The 6,018-nt window shown below is 37.6% G+C and overlaps 1 pseudogene; it reads right to left on the bottom strand.

Moving 5' to 3' along the window:
* Nucleotides 1–811: 811 nt before the first annotated feature.
* On the bottom strand, nt 812–2,598 carry LOC132172886 (cationic amino acid transporter 1-like; annotated as a pseudogene).
* Nucleotides 2,599–6,018: the final 3,420 nt, after the last annotated feature.

Raw genomic sequence — 6,018 nt, 5'->3', positions numbered from 1 at the left:
TCCGACCATAACAAACTTTATCAGTTAAGTTAATTTGCTCCCTCTAAATGCAGAGTTCGCGATTATGTATACCAAAAGTGCGATTTTAAACTAATTCCTTGAAAATGTATCTTTTGGGAGTTTTTTTATTTTTTATTTTTTATTTTTTATTTTTTATTTTTAAATGCGATTTGAAAATGTAGAAAAATTTACATTTTTTAATTTAAATTACAAGCAAGGGGGTGTGGTTTTAGAAACGCACAACCTTAAAGGCTAAACTAATAATTTGTTTTAAAATTGTCATTTTTAAATTGCATGGTTTGAAATTGTAAACTCAAACAAACACGGAATGTGCTTTGTTATTGCTGTAGTTTGCTTGAATGACTTAGACATAAAAGGTGGAAATACGTTACTCTGTACTTGTTAAGTAACTTACTTCAACCCATCTTATATACATAGGTTTAGAGAAATAGAACAATAACCAAAATATCTCTAAACCCTAATGACATCACAATTCCTATTAACTCTTCTAACGGCTATAATGGAAGCTTATACAATTACTACCAATCATTCTCTTGATCGGTTTGAACCTAAACCCAAAATTTATCACTTGTAATTTAGATCGAGAACCATCAACTTATGGCATACGGAAGGATCTAGACTTGGCAGAGAAAACAGGAAAAAAGAAAAGGAAAACATTAAAAGAGAAAACTCAAATCTTTAGCGAACTGAAGGATAAAATGCCAAGTAACCAGGTTGAACCAATGAATATAAGTTCTAACCTTATGTACATGAAAGCAACATAGATGCTTTTCAACTAAAATCTGTTGTGCTAGTTAGTAATCCCCGCCACAATGTTCGTTGTTAGAGTCTTTGCAGTAGCTTCTCCTTCGCTTTCCTTAACTGCATCATATGAAGCATGTAGCGCCACAAACAGATAGTAGAGAGCAAAAGGAATGTCCATAAAGTGAATCTCACAAATGATGCCCCATCAATCGAACCCATGATGAAGACATTGATTGCAATGCAAGCTGATGGCAACCAAGGAAGCAATGGCACTCCCCACATCCTAGGCTTCCTTGCTTTCTTCACTGTCAATTGTAGCCCCAATGTGGATAAAAACCATTCCGTTACCGTCGGTACGTACCAAAAATAAACATTCCTATTAGCTGCCCAAAATGCAGCTGAACGGATTGAGGATCCGATAATCAACACGAAGAACACGATAAGCTTGTTTCAGTCGGCGTTTGATGTCTCGCCCGTAACATAGTATTGTCTCACGATTAGGGCAACTGCAACAAGAGAAAAGATAAACAGTGTAGAGACCGAAAGAATGTTTGACAACACATCAAGGCTTGTAAAGAATGCAACAATGAAGTTGGCAATAGTCATAACGATTGTGGCATTCATTGGTGTTCCAGTTTTCTCATTGATGAGAGCAAGAATCGGTGGCACCATGTGGGTACGTGCAATATGAGTGAAATATCTTGCTTGAGCTATGATGTTAGCTAGTAGAACCGTTGTCATGCCTTTAAGTGCTCCCAATGCAACAATGTACTTTGCCCAATTCATCCCTACAGCTTGGAATGCAATGGTGAATGGTGCATCAGCATCAACTTGGCTGAATGGCTGAATGGCTGCATCAAGCACAATGTGATTGCTAGAAGGCAATAAAGTACTACGGTGATCAACATTGAACCGATTAGGCCGATCGGGATATCCCCGCCGGGTTCTTGATCTCTTCCCCCAAGGTCGCCACTCCGTCGAATCCGATGTAGGCAAAGAAGAGCACCGCTGAAGCTTTCAGAACGCCATGAATGCCATAAGGCATGAAGTTTTCAAAATTGGCAGGGTTGGCCTTAGAAAGGCATGCGGCTAAGATGAATATCAAGATGATCATATGGATGATGGTTGCAATGGAGTTGAATCTTGAGGACCCCTTCATGCTTAGGCAGGCACCGAAATAGATTGCAATTGAGACAACAAGGGCAATTGGATCCAAATGGTTGTAACCTTCAGCAAGGGAGGAGACATTTATGCGAAAATCATTAGGTTTGTGGTTGCACAATGTAGCAAAATATGAAGTCCAGGATCTTGCCACACTAGCACCACCTACAATATACTCAAAAAGAATGTTTCCAGCAGCAATGTAAGCTATGAAGTCACCAAGCTCCACTCTAAGATAGGCAAAAAGACCCTCCAGCCACCGGGAGTTTGACCGCGAACTCGGTGTAGCACAGCACCGAGAGCAGTGCCAATACGCCGGATATGAGGTACGAAATCACCACCGCAGGGCCGGCATCGTTCCTCGCCAGTGAGGACAAAGATTCCAGCGCCCATGATGGCGCCGATCCCAAACCAAATAAGGTCCCACCAATTCAGAGTTTTCTTCATCTCATGCTGGCTACGAGCACGCATATCTTGTAACTCCAGACAGTCGAGGGAGTAGGTTAGAAGGCGATCTTTCAGCCTGGTTTTGGTGCTTCCCAATGCCTTGACATAGTTCCCCCAGCTCTGGAATGACTCCTCCGGCAAGAAATCTTGCTTGCTCAATGTGCAGCCTCTCTTCCTGACCCCATTACCATCTCCATCACTACCACCTTCAATGCCCGTCACCATTGTTGCCCTGAAAAAAGAATTACAAGAAATTTAACAGAAATCTGCAGAGACTACTACGGGTCAGTTTGGGAGTGGGTTTTTTTTAAAATAATCTACATTTTAAAACCAAATTGCAATTTTAAGTGTTTGGGATTGCGATTTTAAAAACGCAAATTTTAAAATCGTGAAAAAATCTACGATTTCTATAAGCTGACTAAGGGGTGCTTATTTGAAAAAGTGCGAATTTAAACCAAAATCACGATTTCTCTTAAAACAGTATTTGGCGCAATATTTACCTATTTGGCAATAAAATCGCAATTATATGCTAATGTTATCCAAACACTCAATTGATAAAAAAAAAGTATTTTTTAACATGTTTTACTAAACGCCTATGCGATTTTAAAAAGTAGCGATAAACGCATTTTTTAAAAACACAAATTTTAAAATCGCACTTATTGAAATCCCACTCTCAAACGGGTCCGACGTACTTTTGTTGAGTCTCTGCACAAAATTATGGACTTACGTGAGAGTTATGAGGATGTCAGATCAGCGGTGAAAAAAACGATGAAAACCCAGTTGAATATGAATGAGCTTAAGGGTATGTTTGGGATTGCGGTTTCAATAAGTGCGATTTTAAAAATAGCGTTTTTCAAAATAGCGTTTTTGAAATCTCTACTTTTTAAAATCGCAAAGACGTTTGGTAAAACATGTTAAAAAGTTTTTTTTTATTAAATATTTGCTATGCGAATTCATGATTTTGGTTTAAATTCGCACTTTTTCAAATAAGTATCCCCTAGCCTGCTTATTGAAATCGCAGATTTTCTTTTCTATTTTAAATTAAGTGCTTTTTAAATTGCAATGTCAAACGTCTTACGTTTTGTTATATCTTTTAAAAACACAATTCATGATTTTGGTTTAAATTCACACTTTTTCAAATAAGTATCCCCTAGCTTGCTTATTGAAATCGCATATATATATATATATATATATATATATATATATATATATATTTTTTTTTTCTATTTTAAATTAAGTGCTTTTTAAATTGTAATGCCAAACGTCTTACGTTTTGTTATATCTTTTAAAAACACAGATTATTTTTGCAAAATTGCAATCTTAAACACACCCTAAGACTCCCATGAAAGTAAAATTAGTTCATTTGGCGATTACAGAAGGAAGTCTAAGCATAAACGTTTGCTTTTGAAACACTCAGAATTAATTCAACATGAGAAAAACTCTTTGGGTAAGATTAGATCCCTTATGCCACAAGAGACGGGATTTTGTTTACAAAAATCCTCAAACTACTTATTCCTTAGAATCTTGAAAATAGGTCTCCAAGGGTAGCTCAACCGGCTAAGGACTACGTCTCATGAAGTAGAGGTCACTAGTTTGAGTCATTCTCAGCGTCTTGTGCGGACATGTTAAAAAGAAAAAGAAAAAAGAATACTACAGCTTTAACCAAAACGTGCATTTATTTAAAAAGTTGAAAGGGGTGAAGAAGATTTTGGCTAATTAATAACCGGAAAGGTAGATCCTTTAATCTCGGAAAATGATCCTCTCAATTTCCTCCATTTAGTGCATTTTGAAGGGTATTGCATTTAATGCACTACCATCATTAAAATTTTTGGACAATACTACCCTTCAAAATGCATTAAATGAAGAAAATTGAGGGATTTTGAAATAGAGAGGATCCTTTTCCCTTTATCTCTTCGTTTTTTATCCCTTTCATGACTCACAAAATGGTTTTATTTCTCATTATACAATCAACATGTCACAAGCTATGAAGATGATGCTGAGTGGCAGATACAAGAAGATGATGATGTGCTGAGCTGGCAGATGTGTGAAGATAATTCCACGTGCAGTAGCTTCCAGAGAGGACTAGTAGCTAAGTTTGTAGTTGTTAGGAGGAAGTTGTAATACAGTTAGGAGGTTGTTAGCTTGTAAGAGAACTATAAGTAGTTCTCTCTTCATTTGTAAAGTTTAGCTTTTGGAGTTGTAAAGTTCATTCTTGAACTGGGAGAATTGCACTCTCGAATGTGCTAGGAGGTTGGGCTACCCTCGAAGTGGCTTTTTCATTAAGAAGCATCCCTTCTTTTTCTATCTTTTCTTCTTTTCTTTCTTTTCTTGCTCATTTCATTACAGTGCAAGATAACAGCACTGTAACAAGTTTTATCAAAGCCCTTGATCCATTTGGTTCGTATATTTTCTTTTCTCTTCCTTTCGTTACATGAAAAATAGTTTTACAATGGCAGAAGATACACTCTGTGAGCAGGGCCGGCAGTTAAAATAAGTCCAAAGTGAGATTTTGGAGCTAAGAAAGGATATGAAGGATATCCCTGAGATGAAACGACATTGGATAAGTTCATGGGAATGATGACATCAATCTTGGCCAAGGACAAGCATCAAGAGAAGCTGCTTGTTCGCCAGAATGTGGGGGAGGATGCTACAGTTTCTAGTTGTGGGGTTGCTCAACAGTGGGGAAAAAGTGTTGATGAGATTCACACTATGGCTATTAGGTTGGAATTCCCAACTTTCAATGGTGACGACCCAGATTCATGGTGTTATAAAGCCGAGCAATTCTTTGAATTTTATGACATTCAAGAAAGGTAGAAATTGAGGATTACTGCATTCCACATGGCAGGTAAGGCCTTATCATGGTTTCAAGCCTTAAGAAATACTAATAATCTGTCTAGTTGGAATGATTTTTTGATTGCTATTCAAGTTAGATTCGGTAAGGGGGCATATGATGATCCTATGGAGACCCTATCTAAACTGAAACAAGTTGGCTCTTTAGATGAATATAAAACTTAGTTTGAAATATTGGCAAATAAAGTCTTACTGTTGATTGATTCTCACAAACTGAGTATGTTTTTGGGGGGTTTGAGAGATGACATTCGATTGCCTGTGAGGATGTTTAATCCCAAGACCTTGAATGATGCTTATGCTTTGGCACGGATTCAGGAGGAATGTCTAGCAACTAACAGTAGATCAAAGCCTGTTTGGAGAAATCAAGGAGTGGGAAATGATAGTAGTTATGTAGCCATTAAAAGTGGAAATTCAATTGGGAATAGAGTGCAGTTTTATAATGCACCAAGGAAAAATCAGGGGGGTTTTGGAGGTAATAATCAGACCAAAGGGTTTGTTAATGATAATCCTAAGCAATAGTTCCAGTTCAGAAAATTTCTCATGCTCAAATGGATGAGAGGAGGAAAAAGGGCTTATGTTACTCATGTGATGATAAATGGAGTAGAGGTCATGTGTGTGCTGTACCTAAGCTATTCTTAATTGAAGAAGTGGAAGGACTGAAAAGGGTTATGGGGATGACTACTCCTGACCAAGAAGAGGAGGATCCAGGGAAATTTTTTTCTGGATGCAGACCCTGAGATATCTCTCAATGCTATTACATGAACTCCAAATCCTAGAACAATGAGAGTTATGGGA

The sequence above is a fragment of the Corylus avellana genome, chromosome ca2, assembly GCF_901000735.1.
Source record: "Corylus avellana chromosome ca2, CavTom2PMs-1.0".
Lineage (NCBI taxonomy): Eukaryota > Viridiplantae > Streptophyta > Magnoliopsida > Fagales > Betulaceae > Corylus > Corylus avellana.
This window is presented reverse-complemented; position numbering and strand designations above follow the sequence as displayed.